Source organism: Bacillus rossius, chromosome 2 (assembly GCF_032445375.1).
Source record: "Bacillus rossius redtenbacheri isolate Brsri chromosome 2, Brsri_v3, whole genome shotgun sequence".
Classification (NCBI taxonomy): Eukaryota; Metazoa; Arthropoda; class Insecta; order Phasmatodea; family Bacillidae; genus Bacillus; species Bacillus rossius.
Window position 1 is genome coordinate 113770965 of NC_086331.1, and position 19894 is coordinate 113790858.

At 34.7% G+C, this 19894-nt stretch overlaps 1 long non-coding RNA gene across 5 annotated transcripts in view; it reads left to right on the forward strand.

The window, feature by feature from the left end:
• Window positions 1–18486, forward strand: part of LOC134529636 (uncharacterized) — a 40903-nt gene extending 22417 nt beyond the window's left edge. The window contains exons 6-8 of one of the 5 annotated variants that reach the window (XR_010074646.1): window positions 92–7972; window positions 10549–10697; window positions 15890–18486. This is a non-coding gene — a long non-coding RNA (uncharacterized LOC134529636). Of the gene's footprint in view, window positions 1–91; window positions 10698–15889 lie in introns of all 5 variants that reach the window. The other 4 variants (XR_010074647.1, XR_010074644.1, XR_010074645.1 and 1 more) reach the window with 4 other exon arrangements.
• Window positions 18487–19894: the final 1408 nt, after the last annotated feature.

Below are 19894 nucleotides of genomic sequence, written 5' to 3' on the forward strand. Positions count from 1 at the left end.
ACTAGCAAAGGGTTCTTTGGAAGCTTGTTACGATAAGGGTAAGTTATGTGGTGAAATATCACTGTACGCCATTGCATGCATTGCGCTACAGGGTTGACCCAGCGGGTCGGTTCATCACGCCATGTGGCAAGAGAGAAGGGAAGCCAAGCACTAGGGAGGCAGCCCTTCAAGACGTTTGGTGACAACAGTAGATCTAGTTGACGATAAGTATTGCCTTGCCAGATTTTGGAATTAAAAGAATCACGAGTTTGATGTGACAGGTTAGCTCTATGAAATAGGTAAGCAAAAAAATATTTTATAACTCCTTGGCTTCTGGTTGAGGCCAAGTCTGTAATGAAGTTTACGTGTTTACATCCAGGCCCCGATTCCAGGCAGCTAGTGCTCTGGGCATGTAAGCTGCCCCCCTTCCTTTTCCAGTTTCTCCCAAACATCATAAAATCTTACAAAATTCAAGCTTATTTATTATCAGTTTGAAACAGCATGTTATAAAACCAAATATTGAAGTTGTTCAAATACATAGGCTGTTTGTCTTTTTTCTTATTTAAATATAATAAATGGTTGTATGTAGTTTTGTACGGCTATTATAACTACCACAATAAAACATGTGTTTATATATACTGTATATTGTTAAACAAGTTATAAATCTATTTGTTAAATATTTGGTTTAAGACCTAATATTTTAAAGTGCACTGGAATAGTATAAACTAACATTTCCCCTTGACATGTATTTTTAAAAATCAAATCATTACTGTATGTTACAAAAAACTATTTTTCCCCTCCCTCAAATGTTTTTATCCTATTTTATTCGCACTTCAAATTCTCCCACCTTCGTAAACTGGCGCTCTGGGTAAATTCCCGTTCGGCCTATTTGTCAATTGGGGCCTGTGCATATTTTGATGCTTCCATTTTAAAAGGTAGTTAACAACTGAAGGTGTGGTCTTCTGGCTTAGTATTCATGAGGGTTATTCACAGCAAGCTCTGATTGGATGATATTTTGGTTTATCAAGTTGTCTACTTAGTTTGGTGCAGTAGCATTGACGGTGGCTCAGTCTCGGATGGTGAACACTCATGGTTGTGGCTAAACAAGAATTCTAGATATTATTTAATCCGCATACATTTTGTCTGGTGGTGATAATGGAATGTTTTAACCTTTTTTGTGGCTGCTCTGATTAATTATTGACTAATTGGAAATATTTACAGAGTGGTAGTGTGTGAATTGCATGTCCTATTTAACTGTAATGCTTCACAATGGCTGAGTGATTTCTGTTGTACTTCATGACTAATGAAAAGTTGAGCACTTAAACTTTTTGACAGACATTGACTCAGCCAAGGTGCCAAGATTTGGTTACTTTCTCTGGCCATGAAACTGTACAATCTAAATAATTTGTATTCAGTTAAACTTTCTAAGTCTAGTAGTATTCTAACTAAAGAACAAAGACACACTTTATAAATAATGATTCTGTTAAATGAAAATTGAAGGTGAAAATAGTAGTTAATTTTTGTTGCACTCTATTCTGACATCTACCTGTGTAATGTATTTATTGTACAAATGGTTAGACACCAAGTCTAAAAATAATTAACTATTTCCTTGTAATATTTTTGAACTGATGGCTAACATTGCTGTACAAAAAATTATTTTCCAGCTGCTATAACTTCCCCAATTTTTCACATTCTCTATCAGACCAAGTCTGAGCTTTGTTTTCTGTTTGATTAAAGGATAGCTATGAGTCATTAAAAAACTAGGTCACTATCTGCTTTTCTGGCACATATCCACAGTTTTGATGACATATCTTAACATATGAGGACTTCCTAATGATTTTTTTTAATGTAATACTATATTTGCTTTTCTATATTACTCTGGCATTAACCAATTTAATATTTTCTCTGATTGACCGTGAATACATATACATGTGCAGTTATTCAAAAGAAAGTTTTTGCTTGTTTCAAACGAGTCACTATATCACTAAACTCACTGTGGTTTGAACACTAGCAGCCAAGTGGAACGAGGTGTGTCAGTCTAGTCTAAAAGACTGCATGTCAAACACCCTGATCTACTGCTTTCACCTGTACTTTTGTTTGTTAGTCCCGGGGAATGTTCTGACCAGGCGCAGCAACTTTTCATAATGCTGATCTTCTCTCTCTGTGTACTGCTTGCTATAATTTGAGGCTCGAACTTTGAAGTACTCTTGTATGAAAATATTTTAACTTCACTATACAGGAGGATGTCCCGTAACTCAAAATCTAGCTGAGAACAGTCGATAGGCCAGTAAATTACAGTTTGATCCAAAAAACCAAAATTCAAAAAGTGTTGTATTTTTTGAGTCCTAGACTTTTTTTTTTAAATTTATGAATTCCCACCTGGCACCGAATTATTAGATACTCAGACTAAAAATTTTTGCTATGCAATCATAACTAACCCATCTATTTATAACAATTCAAAATAAACTCAAACATGCTATACTTTTAGGGGGAAAAAGTATACAGCAGACTTTTGTGGCAAAAAACTTTTAATCTGGTAAATTTGAATAATCATACTGTACAAAAATTAATTTGCTAACTTAGAAAGTTATTTGAAAAGATGGCTAATTAAGGGTGCAGTTCAGTGACTAACAATCACTACTATAACAAATCATTTTCGTTTTGGTACAATGTGAATAAAACCTTTGAAATCAACAGACCGACCACTTCACCCAGTCAGTATAAGTATCTGTATAGCTGGGAACAGTGGTCAATCGGTTCAGGATCTTCAGATGGGGAGGGTGTGTTTCTCCTGCCTCCTGGCTGGCTTTAGACACGCAAAGGCAGCCAGCCCTTCCCCTCCCTTGAAATGTTCGGGTTCCACCCATGCATGCGCAGGACAGGGCTGAGAACAGCAGTGTTGCCAGTTCCGCTCGTCCCTTCCCCTTCTCCTTCAGCCAAGTCAAGCATCTGCTCGAGATGACAATTCGCCGGAGAGCCGAGAAGAGTTTGACGGCCTGCTAGGAAATACCTTCTCGCACACTCCGGAGTTTAGACATTTTTTTAAAGACATTACCATGTTGTATGCAATAATTGAGGTTAGTTAATTAATTTTCAAAATAAAAGAATGATAAACATTGTTATGCACCAATTTATTTAAAAACAGTTTAATAAATTTTCACTGTAACACATGAACCATACATGCTAAAACCAGAAGTTAAAGACAATTGCAATCATCATACCATACTTTTTTAATTTTCTCAAGGTAACATAATTTTTGGATGCCTCAGAAGTCAGGGGTACAAATCTGTAGGATTCGCAAGGGACGGCCTGCAGAAATCCGCAAAGGGGTGGTAGGGAGGATGCACGTGGGTTTTAACCGACACAAGTCATCTTTGGATAAGGTGCTGTTATGTGGTATACTACCCGTATTTTGGCCTATATGCAAAAAATAAGCAGAAAACTTTTAAAATATACAGAAAGTGTTCCATAAAACATATTTTTGGCATTTACGTTTATAAATCCCGTTTCACAGTCTGGATTTTGTAAGTGCAAGCAGGCTCCCTCAGTGAGGGGCTTCTTAATTTCAGCAGGGGGCGGCACTTTCCTTCCCCAGGATCTATGCCCATGCTTGAAGTTATATTTTATTTATAATCCATATGCAAGAAGCCAAACAATCGGAAATACAAAGTCAGAACTAATTAACAAATATTAATGAGCATAAATGTGAGATATAATCTATATTGTCACTTAGATGCACTGAGTACAGTAGTAAAACGTAGAATTAGAGGTATGAAAATTAATTATCTTTTCAGGTAAATTTTACATTTTTAATACCTACCTAAATCATTAGAAATGCTAAAGGTTTTCCCGGTCAAAATCCACAAAGAACACGTATAATTATACATAAAATTTTGTTATTATTTACAGGGGAGACAAAGAGAACAACATTAACAACTTTAATCACTTGGAAATATATTTATATGCTTAATGTCCGCATTCAGCACTATTAAAAGTAATTGAAAAATTCATTATTTGTGTTGGAAAAGTCTTAATATATGGAATGTCCCAGAACTCGAAGTCGAGCTGAGAATAGTTGATAAGCCAATTTACAGTTCTGAATCAAAATGTGTGTCTAGTTTTTTTAGTTACACATTTTTAAAAACATTTAAAAATCTCCATGCAGCACCATATTATTCAATACAGTGAATAAAAGGATTTGTTAAGCAATCAGTTTTTTTCTGCCCCATTGTAATACAAGTTTGAGCTTCAAGGCTTTTTTTTTAAGCTAATTACACTTTACAACTTCCTATGTGAATAGCAAACAACATGTTTTCTAATAAATAAATAAATTAATTAAGCTCTCTAAATTAGTAACTTTTTGCAACATAATGCTGTAATTATGCATTACGTAAATTTGCTAAAATCATACGTACTCTTATCACCTACGTATGTTTTCTGTAAATCACTGCTTGATACTCATTCGTTTTTCTCTTCTCGTCAGCTGTAAACAGAACACAGGGTGTCTACTGACCCTGGAAAACCTGGAAAACCTGGAAAAATCAGGGAATATTGTAATCAGGGAATAATCAGGGAAAAATCAGGGAATTTTTTCAAAAATCAGGGAATTTTGTTTGGTAGGTTGTAGTTGGCAATACTTTTTTGTTTATTGATCAGCTTGCATTGACGTAGCATCAAGTGTATCCCCTCCCATTATTATTTTTGAATGGCAAATAACGAACAGTTCCCATGTCCATTTTCTTTTATTTACCATCGGATTCGGAAGTGGCGTTAAATCACGTTATGCAAACTGGTTCAAGCTGGTCTGTTATCCTGCTGACGTGACGTTCTGTGACATGTGCTCCCCGCGCTCGGATTATACAGACAGGTGCATTTCATTTTAAGTAATTATGGATGCCCCCAACATAAACTGGGCATTTTTGTTAGCTTTGAAAATACATATCACAGACACTTTTGGTGAAGATTCGCCATAGTTGCTAGAAATTGGTAGCTGTGGGCTTCATAAGGTCCATGGTGCTTTCAAAACTGGAATTTCTGCTACACAATGGGACGTTGTTAGTGTTTTGAGGCACAGTTACTTTTTGTTTAAGCATATTCCTGCAAGGAGGGCAGACTATATTAGAATAACTAGATCAGAGCTTTTTCCCAAGAAATTTTGTGCAATCAGATGGTTAGAAAATACTGCAGTTGCTGAGCGTGCCATGAAAACGTTACCCCACCTAAAGATATTTGTTAGTGAAGTTTATATTTCATCTGTCTTTCAATGTAGGTAGTGGAAAGTGCTCTTGAAGATAATTTTCTAGAAGTGAAATTTACATTTTTCCACTCTTTGGCATCAGAGCTGTAATTGTTTCTTACAATGTTCCAAAGAAATTTGTTAGTGAAGTTTCTATTTCATCTGTCTTTCAAAGTAGTGAAAAGTGCTCTTGAAGATAATCTTCTAGAAGTAAAATTTACATTCTTCCACTCTTTGTCATCAGAGCTGGAATTGTTTCTTACAATGTTCCAAAGTGAAGCACCCATGGCACCTTTTCTGTATGATTTACTGGTAGACATTTTATTAGCTTTGGCAGGAAAGTTTGTGAAACCAGAGGTACTGAAGAGCTTTAGGGAAAAACACAATGTATCTCAATTGGATGTAGATAACCAGGAAAATCTATTTACTGCTAACAATATCAAGTTGGGTTATGCAGTACGCCATGCCATCAAAAAAGAAAAAGTACCAGAAAAGTCTGTCCTGTTACTGAAAAATGATGTTAGGACTTGTCCAAAGGTTATAGTAAAAAAACGTCAAGACAAAAGTCCCCTGAATTACAAACTTACCAAAGGAATTTCCTGCTTATGTCCGTCTATGGCTTTAAATTCGGGTGTGAGGAAACAGCGTGTGAAGTACAGTTTAGAATGTTGTCTTCGAAACAGGTGGCTATCAGGACAAGAAGCTGATAACATTGAGTGATCATATCAGTTGGTATGTTCCTCGCAAGATTCTGAAGCACTGTTCTCGTCTTTTTCTCGAGAAGATGGGCGCCTTGATCACTTGTGGATGCTCATTCTTAAGGCACATACAGTAGTTTCCAAAACAGGCCTTCTAAAGTTTGTGAGGATGATGATGGAAATGCATCATTGGAAAGAGGATTTTCAGTGAATTCTAATCTGCTGACTGAAAACTTGCAGGAAGAAACACTGATTGCACAAAGACAAGTGTATGACTTTGTTTAACGTTCTGGAGGTGTAGAGCATGTTGATATCATCAAGTCCATGTTATAGTATGTAAGAAATGCTAGTTGTAGGCGTAAGGAAGCCCTGCAAACAAAACAAAAAGAAAAGGAAGCTACAGACAAGAAGAAGGCAGAAAAAAGAAGAGTTGAAGAGGAGATCAAGGTATTGCAGTTTAAGAAGGTGCGAGTGTTGGATTTGGCTTGTTCTGAAGCAAGTGCTATAGACGCAAAAGTTGAGTCACTGCGAAATTGACGGGAGCTTCTTTTTACTGATGTTTTTGTAGCAGCATGTTTTATTTACCATCAATTGAGTCACTATCCACGTCTAGAAGAAGGTAATATTTTTACTAATTTAAGTAAGTTGAAATACTTTGAAACTAGGGGTGTGCGGGATCCCGACGCTTCGGGAAAAAAGTCGGGAAAATAGGCTTCCCGAAATGCCGGGCGGGAATTTTATTACTCCCGAATTTTTCGGGAAATTTTTTAAAAATTTACAAATGTTTACTAATCATGTGAAAATGTTTTCTATCAATTCAAACTGTTTTTACAACAATATTATTTATGGATTCATACATTTTTTAAGGGTTTCCGTACTATTTAAACGCAAAACATCTTTTAAAGGTATGCCGATCGTAGCAACAGCTATGGTGTGCAGTGAATTATGATAATCGTTTACACATATCTAATTGGAATATAAAAAACGTACATGGAGTACCGTAAATATTGTATGCGTTCATAAATATATTTCTTCAATGGTACAAATTTGCAAGATACGTGAATAGTCAGTTATATAACGTTATTGCCGTCACCATTGAATACTTAACCTAAAACCACTGTCCTTAGACACAAACAAAACACATGCGCAATCCAATCTTTTCGCCAAAGATATAAGAAATACTAGACTTGCGTTTCTTAACGAAGCGTAACCGTTCTCATTACTTGATAGCAGTGGCGATGTAGAGAACTGTATTGGCACTTTGAAAAATATGAAATCACGTAGTTTTACACCACTGCTCACGAGGATCTAAACATCTATGATTTTGCTAGGGGAAAAAAAAAATAGTTGTTTACTGTTTAGTTTGGCGGGCTTTGTCGGCTGACGTTACGTTATTAAGGCTTGTGCAAAGTATCTGTTCCTATATTAAAACAAACTAGCAACCTACAAATAATGGATGTCGCAACCGATCAGCTTGTTACTTGTAAACCTAAAAGTGTTTGGATGTATTTTGAACGTCTGACAGTAAATCCCTGGCAAAGTGTGTCTCGTGTGAAAAAAGTTTTGAGATACGAGCATGGTAGCACGTCTGGCTACAAAAAAAGAATTTGAGGATGCTAAAAAATATGAAGTCGCCGCTGAAAAAAGGGCAAGTGAAGCAGCAAAAAAAAAACTAACTTTGCAAGAAACGTTCAAATGGCTATATTTTCATATTATAATTAAAAATTTGCTTTTTTTTTTTCTTTTTTTCGATCCCGTCCCGTTTCCCGCGGGAATAATTTATTTTTCCCGAAAATTTCCCGCAGTACAAAAACCTATTCCCGCACACCCCTATTTGAAACCCATCAATGTATTGTTATGCAGTTTTTTCAGTTTCGTGGAATGTCGTAATTGTGTTAAAGAAAACCTGGAAAAAATTAAGTTTTAGACCTGGAAAACCTGGAAAAATCAGGGAATTTCATTTACTAGATCTGGTAGACACCCTGAGAACAGGGTTGCCACAGTGCAATGTCGTCCGCTACCTGCACGCCACCCTTTGGTCAACAACAAGCGCATTCTAGTAAGCGAAAACAGAAATGTGGTTTAACATAGAGGTGGGTCGAAAAGTATCAACCTGATACTTTGGCACTGATACGCGCCTGTATCAGGAACGGCAAACGAGTACACTTGAAAAGTATCAGAGACTTTAGTATCAGTTCAGAATTCAGCTGGAACAACACCACGGCCAATGAATACAGTACCCGATCGCAGATGACGGTCACTTGGGCGGAGCTTGTGAAAGGGGAGGGAGCAGGAACGACGAATAAGGGATAAAGAAGGGAAAGAATGTAGGGGAGGAAGCGTAGGGGAAGGCGTTGAAGCCTTGAAGGAGAGGCGCAAAGCGATATTGTTACAAGCAGGGCTGCCACTCATGGGTTTTTCCACCCAGATCTGGGTTTTTCCAATGGTGTTTGGGTTTCTGGGTTTTTAAATAATGAATTCCAACAATTCTAGGTTTTTTATAATTTTAATTATTTTTATACCTAAAACAATAATAAAGGTAGTAGCTACTGTATCTGTTGCAATATCTGTTTGATAAATGCAAACAAGTCTATGTGTTTCACACACAAAAATACATATAAACACAAAACTAGTTTTCAAGAAGCTAAGTCGAATATTAAATTAGACACATTCTTCAAAGAGGCTTGCAGAACACAAAACCAATGCAACAATTAACCTTCAAACCAATCTTGTAGAATCAGACTCTGAATAAAGACTAACGTACATGATGCAGTTTTATAAAAACAATTACCGGTTTAAAGGATGCAGTGATGGTGTTTGTTTTGTCATGTATATATTTGTAGGTTTTTTTATGATATGTACTGGTCCAAGAATTACTTATACAGCCATTTTGCTGCAGTGTAATTTTCTTGTATTGGTTGTATTTAACCGTTTTCAGTCTTGTAAGGTAATTAATTATATTAAAACCAGTTATGTTTATATTTTTGAATTAGTACGCAAACATTTTCAACGATAGCATTTTAGACGCATCTGGGTTTTTTACCCATGTGTCTGGGTTTTTTTGTAGGTTATCTAGGTTTTTCATGAATATCAGAGTGGCAGCCCTGGTTACAAGTCGTTTTGTTTATTGTCCTACTTCAAAGTACGCTCAGTGCGCAGTGCGTGCACCGTCTCGTTCAATAATAAAACTAATGAAATTTTAATATTAAAAAGTACATTAATACAAGATATAATATTTATATTTGTGCACCTAACAGCTATGAAAATGCAAATAAATTCTCAGTTGACACTAATAACAGATGTAATCAACATATGGACTTTCTTTTTTCGAAAACAATTAGTAACTAGTGTTTTTATACATTAAAAATTCACGATTTTATCAAAAATAAAAAATAAAAAAACAGATAGGTACATTAGTGAGCATACTATATCAATGTTTTTTCAAATGTTTCTTCAGATTAGTTGATGATTTATAACTCAGTTTTTGTTTACACAAATTACAATTAGCAAACTCATTATTTTCCGTGAAAAAATTCCACACAAATGAAGTCTTTTTCGTGCACTTATCCATTCCTTATTTCACTATAAATATACTAACTACAAAGCATGACAGCCCGCAACAATGTACATGGTGATACACGGCCAGGACGAACTGCAGTGAATGTTGAACTGATTGATACTGGCTGTATCAGGCGGGCATGAGAGTAACAGAGGTAGAGAATTACCGGGCGTGATAAATAATGTATCAGATTCTCCTTCCGGTCGCACGGTCTGCGTACGCGGAGCTTTGTTGCCTCCTGGGACCGTCTGATACAGAAGTATCAGAGACTTGTACCTAGGTACATTACTGTATCAGTATCAGGATGGGACTGATACCGAAAATTGCTGTCCCAACCCACCTCTAGTTTAACATTGTGGCATGCTGAAAACAGTTTTTTTTTAAACACTCCAAAAGAAACAGCCATAATAACGAAACACACAAAGCATCTAAATAATCCGTAAAACTTGTTTTACCTCTAAGCTGACAATTTTTGCAGTATTTCTACTTTTTTGCATTTAAAAATGTCGAGTTTGTCATCACGTGTATTCGCTATAGTAAAGAAAACAATTATTTTTTCTATAATGCAACAGTCTGAACTAATTTTATCTATTGGAGCCTTTAGAGGAAATACTTGATAAAACTAATGCATTTAGCATTTTTTACTATCATGCATAAATAAAAAGTTTTCTTTTAATTAATGACACTGAAAGCAATTTTGGCTAATATTCTAGGTCCTTTTTTTTAGTGTAAAAATTATTTAATTTAATTAGTGTCAGCTTTAATTGCAAGAGCAAAGATAAGTCTTTAAACAAGCAACAATATAATATTTTATGTTTTGAAATGGATTAATAGTGAACTATCGCAATGAGACAAAATTTTTAAAATGCCTAAACTGTGCCCCGTGCCCTTTAAACTTGTGTGTGTGTTTGTATATATCCTTCAGTGGTGTAATACTTTTTTTTATTTTTACAATAATTTTTAAGCGGTAAGATATAATATTTGTGGATTTATATTGGTTAGTCCCATATACTTAATAATTTACTCTCCAGTTAAAAATTTCTTTTCTGTGTTCAGGAATGAGTGATGTGTTGTAGCTTTACCTCGTACTACGGAAGGCAATGACGGGCCACTGCAGTATCATCTCGCTTAGTACGCCAGAGTCACTCCGTTATATGCCATTGCCATCTCCTTGCAGTGATGGCGGAGGATCCCAACCAGCCTCCGAGCTGACAAACCCATCATCGTAAGTACTATTTACTAATGTTAAAATATAATTAATTTAAAATACTAGTAAATTAAAATAATCAGGCTTAGTTCCGAAAACTATAATATTGTTGTTTGAAAAATTAATTAATATTATGTCAACATGTAAAATACCCGTTTGTTTAGAAATATACTTACAAATTTTTAGTTTTCAAAGTTTATTTCCAACTTCATTTAATTTACTAACAAATACAGAAATTTTACACTGACACTAATGGCCGTGGGGGTGGGGTTGTTTAGTTATTGCAGTTAAACAAAAAAATTTTAAACCGTATTACGAATAAACAGTTTTGATTATCAAGGTATTGAAGCTGTCTGCGTTAAAATAAAAATTTCACAATCTAAATTATTGACCCTTGAAAACATTTATATTCCCCCTCATATTTCACCTTTAGTTTATGCTTTCTATTTTGAGAACCTTGCAGATTTTTTTTGCAAATTATCTAGAAATATTATATTTTTATAATGTGTGATTTTAAAACACCTGGTGTTGAGTAGACAAGTATGCATTTATTTAATATTCGCAATACTACTACAAAATCCAAAGCTCAAGCCCTAATTAATTTTATTTCTAGTGTAGGTCTCTTTCAATGCAACTGTATCCAATCCACATGTGCCCATGTGCACTTTACCCTTTTGGGGGTAATGTGCCCATATGCCCTTTATCCTTCTGGGGGGCCATGTGTCCATATGCCTTTTTTTACTCTTCTGGGGTATATGCCCTTCACCCTTCTGGGGGTCATGTGCCCATGTGCCCTTTACCCTTCTGGGGGTAATGTGCCCATATGTCCTTTATCCTTCTGGGGGCCATGTGCCCATATGCCTTTTACTCTTCTGGGGGGGCATATGCCCTTCACCCTTCTGGGGGGGTCATGTGCCCATGTGCCCTTTACCCTTCTGGGGGTAATGTGCCCATATGTCCTTTATCCTTCTGGGGGCCATGTGCCCATATGCCTTTTACTCTTCTGGGGGGCATATGCCCTTCACCCTTCGGGGGGTCATGTGCCCATGTGCCCTTTACCCTTCTGGGGGTAATGTGCCCATATGTCCTTTATCCTTCTGGGGCCATGTGCCCATATGCCTTTTACTCTTCTGGGGGGCATATGCCCTTCACCCTTCTGGGGGGGTCATGTGCCCATGTGCCCTTTACCCTTCTGGGGGTAATGTGCCCATATGTCCTTTATCCTTCTGGGGGGCCATGTTCCCATTTGCCTTTTACCCTTCTAGGGGGTTTTGTGCCCATGTGTCCTTTACCCTTCTGGGTGTCATGTGCCCTTGTGCCTTTTACCCTTCTGGAGGACATGTGCCCTTTACTCTTCGAGGGTTCATGTTCTCATGTAACTTTTTTTTTAATTTTTTAAATTCTATATAATATTATGCTGAATAATTGTATATGGTCAAGTAGTTGCCTTTTTTTATTTATCAAAAGCCTTTGACACAATCATAATAAATTACTTGAAAAATTCAATCCAGGTTTTATTAGTACTAAATAGTTAAATTGGTTTTCTAGTTATCTAAATAAATGAAGTTAATAATATACATTCAGTTTTACATGTAGCTAGTTCTAGTGGCTCACAAGTATGTACATACTTTATTGCCACTACTAATCAATATTTTTATTGATGATGATATAAAAGTATTAAACCCTTCTGTTGGGCTACTGTTTGCAGATGATTTAAAAATATACATGAAAATTAATCCTTTTCAATACTGTCTCTTTTTTCAAAATGACATAAATACAATTCTGGAATGGTGTAAATTAAATCTAATTGATCTGATCCATGGAAAAACTACTAAAATAATCTTCACTAGTAGATATCCATTTAAATATAAATGAGAAAATCAAACTATTGTTAAAAGCAGTTTGATAAAAGACATATGCCATATACTTGATTCTAAAGTATTATTTTCATTATCACATTGAATCCATTTTAGCTTATGCCAATAAAACACATGCTTGTATTAGATATATTTCTTATAATGCATTGAATATAGATTTAATGATATGTCTTTATAGTTCCTTGGTGAGATCCAAATTAGAATATGGTTTTATTATCTGGGACAATATAAATACAACTAACAGTGGTAAAATTAAAAAAAAAAAAAAAATAGTACTAAATAAATTAATAAATATTATAAAGAAATTATAAATCACAATATAGATGTACACTCATTACTAGGTTCTTTATTAAAAAGAAAGGAAATCTTAGATGCAATTTTTGTAAGTAACTGTTTCAAACACTTTGATTATAATTATTTGAGTCATAATTAAGAGTCATGAATTTTCACTCTTTACTAACAGCAATAAAAATGACATGTTACATATTATATAGATTAATTAATCATTCCAACAAATTTTATAATTATTTTCCTTTAATAGAGAAGCAAATAAGTGTTAGAAATCTTGTTTCTTTCTTTTCCAGTTAAAAACATTACTAAATATTAAGACAAACATTAAATAATTATACTAGTACAAGTTTTTTTCTTTTAATTTATGTATCTCGTGATAGCTATTTTTTATTATTTCTAGTATTTATCACTATATTGTAGTTGTTCTTTATCGTAGTCTTTTGTCTTTACAATTGTTTGTGTCTATGAATGTATGTTTCAATGGGTTTTTTCTGTCTTTCATTTCATAAAAATATTAAATTGGTTCTTGTTATGAACCATATTTTTCTTGTGTTTTTTCTTATGACATTTGCATAATTTGCTAGCTTAGTTCTCATCAATTATTATTAGTGATGAATTCCCTCAAAATAATGCTAATTGTACACTATCAATGAAGATTTTGAATACCAAGAGTTTTAAGTTATTTTGCATTAGTTCACTGCAATGTTGGTATATAGTTTAATGAAGCAATAAAAAAAATAGAATTGAAATCACATCAAAATGCAATTTTCTGCATCACACGATACTGAAATGCAAGAATCTTCATTAAATGAAGCTGAATTTTAAAAATATTCACAAAATTATAAAAAATTTATGTCTAGAATTCTGAACTGCCATGTATTTTATATGTTGTATAGAAAATGTATGACAAGTGGGTAGGAAAAAAGTATTTTGTTTCTTAAAATATCATCTACCTATCATGTTATTTTTTAATCTGTATTACATACTTCAGTCTCTGTACAATTTTCATTATATTTACAATACATCAATCCCTCATTTAGCACGACTAATGCATTCATTAAAAAGGTTTGTGTTATTCAAAATCACATATTCTGAAGCATTAGTCTCTATAAATCGCAAGGCTAATTTACTTAACGTGTTCCAAAATGTGTAAGGAAATATTCTTTACGTAATATAAATGCGTAGTCTAACACTCAACGATAAATATGTCATGCCATTTATCTTTATAAGCCTACCATTGAATACTGTTTTGTATTGATACTGTTAGTTTTAAGTAGAGTATTTAGGTAGTCATAAGTTGGTAGTTAGGGTGTGTGTATATGTGTCAACATTGTGAACGACCTTTATGATGTGTACTTTCGGGGGGGGGGGGGGGGGGGGGGGGGGAACGGACAATGAATGTGTAATGATGGTTACCTCGATAAATTATAATTGGAACTATCATGAGCGTGGTTAGGGGCAGTATACAACAAATACTTTGTATGACAAATACGACATCATGTAATGGGAGATAGTTATCGTCAGTCGGCTGGTTGACTTGCCCGCCCGGGCGTGACTTTCAACTCACGTCGCGTACCTTTCCGCAAACTTTCCAAACCATCCTTAACTTGCAGTGAAACTGATATTACTAACCGGATATTTACATTTTAATTTTTCAAAAATTAAAGCGCTTATTCGTGTATCACTGCTTGGTTCACACCAATCCTGTCTGGCCCATGATTTTTTTTTCATTGCACCATTCATTTAACAACCTTTAACATGTGAATCATCTGTTCATTTCTGTTTTGGTATCTAATGTCAGATATATTCGCGCTAGTACGACCAACAACATCAGACTTATATAAATATTTTATATAGGTCCTTAATTTGTACGATTGTGCTCACAGTTGATATGATTAAAACTAAAGTGCCACCAACATAAGTGTGGCCTTCATAACATTTTGCATGCCGTAATACTTCTAGTTTTGTCTCAAATACTTGAACATGATGCATTATGCTCTCATCTGGAAGCCATGATTCCACTATGATTTCAACTGCAGGTGCTTGCACATGTACAGTTACCAGCAGACAAATGGGCTGACGCTTTGTGTTTGAGCATGCGAGTTCCCGGCCACTGGCTAGACTGAATTTCATCACAGCCCATCTGTGGCTGGGTGACAACGGTATGGCCCAGCTGCATACACGCGGATGTAAAAACATTTGGTCCTTTACACTCCATAGCCGCAACTTAATTTGCCATAGCTGATGTTTGTACAACAGCCAATAGCGTAGTCAGACCTGCACGCCCATCTCTTCCCCCTCTCATATAGCTAACTGTATGCCACGGTATACATCTGTTGTTTACCGCAGACTTCGTGGCGTCATGCCCAACTTTGTTTTTGCCTGTGGCTATTTCGTGCTATTCAAGACTGAAATTTACAGACGTGCTATTCAAGACTGGGGCAGTAAAATTAACATCGCTCTAAATGAATTCGCGCAATCTGAAGACGTGCTAAGTGAGGGATTGGTGTAGGAATAATCATAATATTGTGGTAAAAATCTGCTTACATTAAATTTCTTCAATTTTATTTAAGAATAAATGAGATATAGCAAATGTAGAAGAGGAAAAATAAAGAAAAGAAAACCATCTGAAAAATGTAACTACAAAAATTTGGTCATATTAAAAGTAAGATAGAACGAGTAAATTCATAGTGGGGCCCATTTCAAGCACCAAGACTGGGGCAGCAAAAGGCAGAGGGCATATTCTCTTCACTAAAATCTGTCTGCATCTATTAAAACAATCTGGGTGGTAATTTATTATTTATTTGTATTAGTTAATGCCCACTTGTGGCATTCTGCCATTAGATAAGTAGTGCATTTGGAGGTCGTTTGCATGATGCAGAGGTCTCACAACAAGGTGGTAAAACTCAGAAGCATGTTAGTAGTGAGTTTAAGTACTTGTTAGTGATGTCAGTTCTAGATGGTGTTTTAGTTAATATCTAGAGCTTGTACAGGGTATCAGTTCAACATGCTTTAGCTAAGTTCTTGTATGGTATTTACTAGGTTTTCCTGGAAGACGGCTGCCCAAGAAACAAAGGAAAACTATATGGAGAACTATGTCACAAGCACAAGCAAGGGTGTATTCAAGGGGTGGTAAAGTGGGGCAATTGCTGCCCCCTTCTGAAGTGGAGCATAGAGCTGTAGATGGAGAAAGTTTTTAACTAATCCTCACAAACTATTGTTAAATAATGTAGTTTGTTGTGGGATTCACAACAGGACTTGGGGGGAGGGGGAAAAGGGACATGGAACAAGTGACACTCAAAGCTAACATCTGAGTCAATTATTTTTATTATTACGTATAAGTATTATTATCATAATATTATCATTCATGTTTACAAAATGTTTAAAAGATTTCCAAAACTTATTAATTGCAACTGTAAGGACCCAGGTTGATTCTCTAGGAACCCACATGAAAAGTAAACATTAACAAATAGAACAAATATATTTGAATAACACTAACTTGCTAGTTTGAATATTTACAATAATGCAATTCTTAAACTATTACTGGAATTCTGTTCCAAAAAACATAACACTGTTAGGCCTGGCCAAGTTTCAAGCCTAAATCAACTACAGTTTCTCCTGCCAGGCCTTTCTCACTAAAGCACTGTCTTTTACTTTAGTTAGCTTATGGCATGTGCTCGCCCATGTTATTTCCAGGTCATTGATTGTTCAGTAACTTGCCTCAGGTCTCGAGCAGGTGAGCGTGTAAACACTCGCTAATGCTGTACGTGAACTCGTCATGAATAAGGTAACAATCCACCGTGTAGAAGGGTCCTTAGTGGCCATGTTTACTAAAGCATCACACTCATGTGGCGAGGGTGGCAAGTTCAATCCCAGTACCACAGCATGACTTAAATTTAAGGGCACCAAGGGGGTATCCAAGTTGTTTGGAGTCCACTATAATCTTGGAGGTCCCATTACTTGCTCACAGGTGATTTAAAGGTCCTTGTGAAAAGGTTTAAAAAAGCTCAACAATATTCTCACAGAGCACGGCTGTGTGAAGGTAGGGGCGGGGGAATAAAACCAATGAAAACAATGCCATTATTAACCAAACGTTCCGTTTCTTTGAGCATCAGATTGCACGTTTACCCAAAAAATACACGGCCTGCTGATACAGTAAACATGCTTCTCAGTCCAGCGTATTTCAATTACAGATGTTATATTCAATAAATATTTTGATGAATTTTCCACTATTACAATGTTTGATTACTTCCTGTTGTAGAGCAGCATTCAACGACTAGCCGCAGTGGTGGCCCTAGACTTGCGGGGCCCTGGGCCCATTTTCTTTTGAGGGGCGTTATCGGGGGCCTGGCAAGGCGGAAGGAATAGCCCCAGAGAAAAGGACGTTGGGGGCTCAACCCTGGAAAATTATGAAAATTAATTATTTTTTTTTTAAATAAATTGTTAGCCAATGTAGAACTTAAATTACGATTATGGTTTTACTAATTTGGCTTAAAAAATTTTTATATTCTTTCCTGATAAATTATACACAAGTAAGTTTTTAAAAATGCTAACGATCAAACTCTGTTGAAATTGCATCATTACATAAGAGAATAACATCTTTGAAAGTTTTTTGTAATACAAAATTATAAAAAAACTTACTGAAATTTAAAGGTGTTGAAATTACATAATAGTTACAATTTAATTAATTTTCCCATAAATTTCCATTATTTTTTACAGAAAACTTGACAAACCAGCAAAATGAAAATAAAACTGCCTGGCGTTGCCCTGGACAGTTGCCTGGCTTGCCCTGCCTGGAGCCATCCGTGCTAGCCTGGTTAATGAAAACCTGTCATCCATCCATTAGTCACATTACCATTTACCTATCAGTGAGATAAAAATTCTGTCCAATTACCCATCAACTTTTCGTAAATCAACCAGTCAGTGATGGGATGAAAAATTTATTTCTGTGCAGCTAGCTTGGGTTCTCTACTTCATATTCCTTCCTAGGTTTTATTAGTAGATATTCTGTTATATTGTATATTGTACTATTTATTTTGCAATTATGATTTTCATATGTGTTATAATCATAGCCTCTAATATATTATGGCTTATTTTCATTTTTTTTTTTACCTAATTTCAAGTGGTTTAGCTATGGTATTGTTGTTTATTGAAAAAAAGTTTAAAAATGAAAGATTTTGCATTTTGCAAACAAAGTATTTACTCTTTCTGAATCAGACATGTATATGAGGAGTTACTGAATCTTAGATAATTTGTGCATTTGGCCTTATCAGTCATCACTAATCACATGTGTATAATGTGCTCAACTGTTTCAGCCAGCCAGCCTCTATGGAGTAGGGGTTGTCTGCATACTTGACTTCTAAGAGGTCGTGGATTCAATTTTCAAGTCACCCTATAAATAAACCAACTGTGTTGCCAAGCAAGTTAATTTCTTAGCGAACTGTTTAATAAAACAAATTAACATCAGCTAGTTTTAACAAAAAATTATTTATTCAGCACATCAGACCGAGTTAATAAAATATTCAAGATTTGTAGGAACTGAATGATGCAATAAGCAAAAGATGCGTGGAAATAATCAGTTAAACAAAGTTATTCAACTTTACAAAAATTCATCAATTTGCCTAACAAAGAAAAAGAAATTGTAGAAAAAAGTATTTATTCTTGTGTAATAGGATTAATTTTTTCCTAGAATATGGGTGATTTGAGCTTAACTAATTTTTTTTTAATTTTTTTTTAGTTTGCAAAAAGTGTTATTTAAGAACTCTGATTTAAAACAAACTTTCTTTATTACAGGAATCATTCAAAGAACCTAAAAGAACTCTTATATAAAAACCAATGAGGAAGTTTAGTAAAAATTTGCAAATTTATGATGTATTTTGTACTTGCGATATTTTGTTGATATCACCATTAATATTCATACAATTAATGTTAAAAAAATGTATAGGTGTGAATTACTATGTAAAACAAGTCTTCATTAAGGAAAACAATTTCCAGAAAAATAAGGTAGGTAACTTATCTATTAATACAAATTTTAATTATTTCATGTATATCATTAGTTACAACTTGTTAGTCTAGTGTTCCACTGCCAGAATCTTTACATTTATTGGTGGATTGAATGAGTGAGGGAATCCTAATTGCAACATGTCACCTTTCCAACTTGCACACTTGTGAAAAATCAAAGTTTTACCCTCCCCCATGTCTAACCGAGATCACCTGGGTAGGAGGTTAGTAGAAAAAGCAATTAATGAAAATATAATGCCAGTAGGTATGTATGTGTTTGTTTTGAAATTGTTTAATATAACCTTTATTTTGATAAACTTTCAAGTACATTAGATTTAAATTAATCATGCATCAGCAAAAAATATTTAGCATAAGTTATTACTATAAATTTACCTAATTTTCAGGCAGAATAAAGGTCTTATTTATTTTAATCCAGCATAGAATAAAAACAGAAAAAAATATTTTGTAACATTTATGATGTAAAGCTCATTTATTAGATAAGGATTTAAAGTTTGTATGCATTATTGCACTGGCATTAATTAATTACTTTTTTATCAATACTTATCTGGCAACAGTAAATATACATTTTATCATAAAACTTTAAAAAGGTTCAGTATATGAAGAACTTGTATGTGAAAAAATATATGTTCTAATATTTAAATGTGCATGGAAAAGAATAATTTTGTTTGGAAACTAATCTGGAATAAAAGCATAATTAAGTGATTGTATTTTGAATTTACTTTGGTTAATGGGTCTGTTAAAAATCATTTTATTGTCAGATACCTTCCAACAGGTATTGCAGTATAAAAGCTTTTGAACCCTATGACAGCCATTCTAAAGTAACAGATGTGACGATTAGACATATTTACTGTCATTTAATAAATATATACATTAATCATTTTATTGGATTTTAAATTTTAGGATCATGTACACTCCAGTACTTTATGCCTCTCTTGTAATTTTTAAAACAAATAATTAAGTACTGTTTTAAGAAATATCTTAATATGGCTGGTAACGAACGTTACTCTCACGACTAAAAGCCATGAG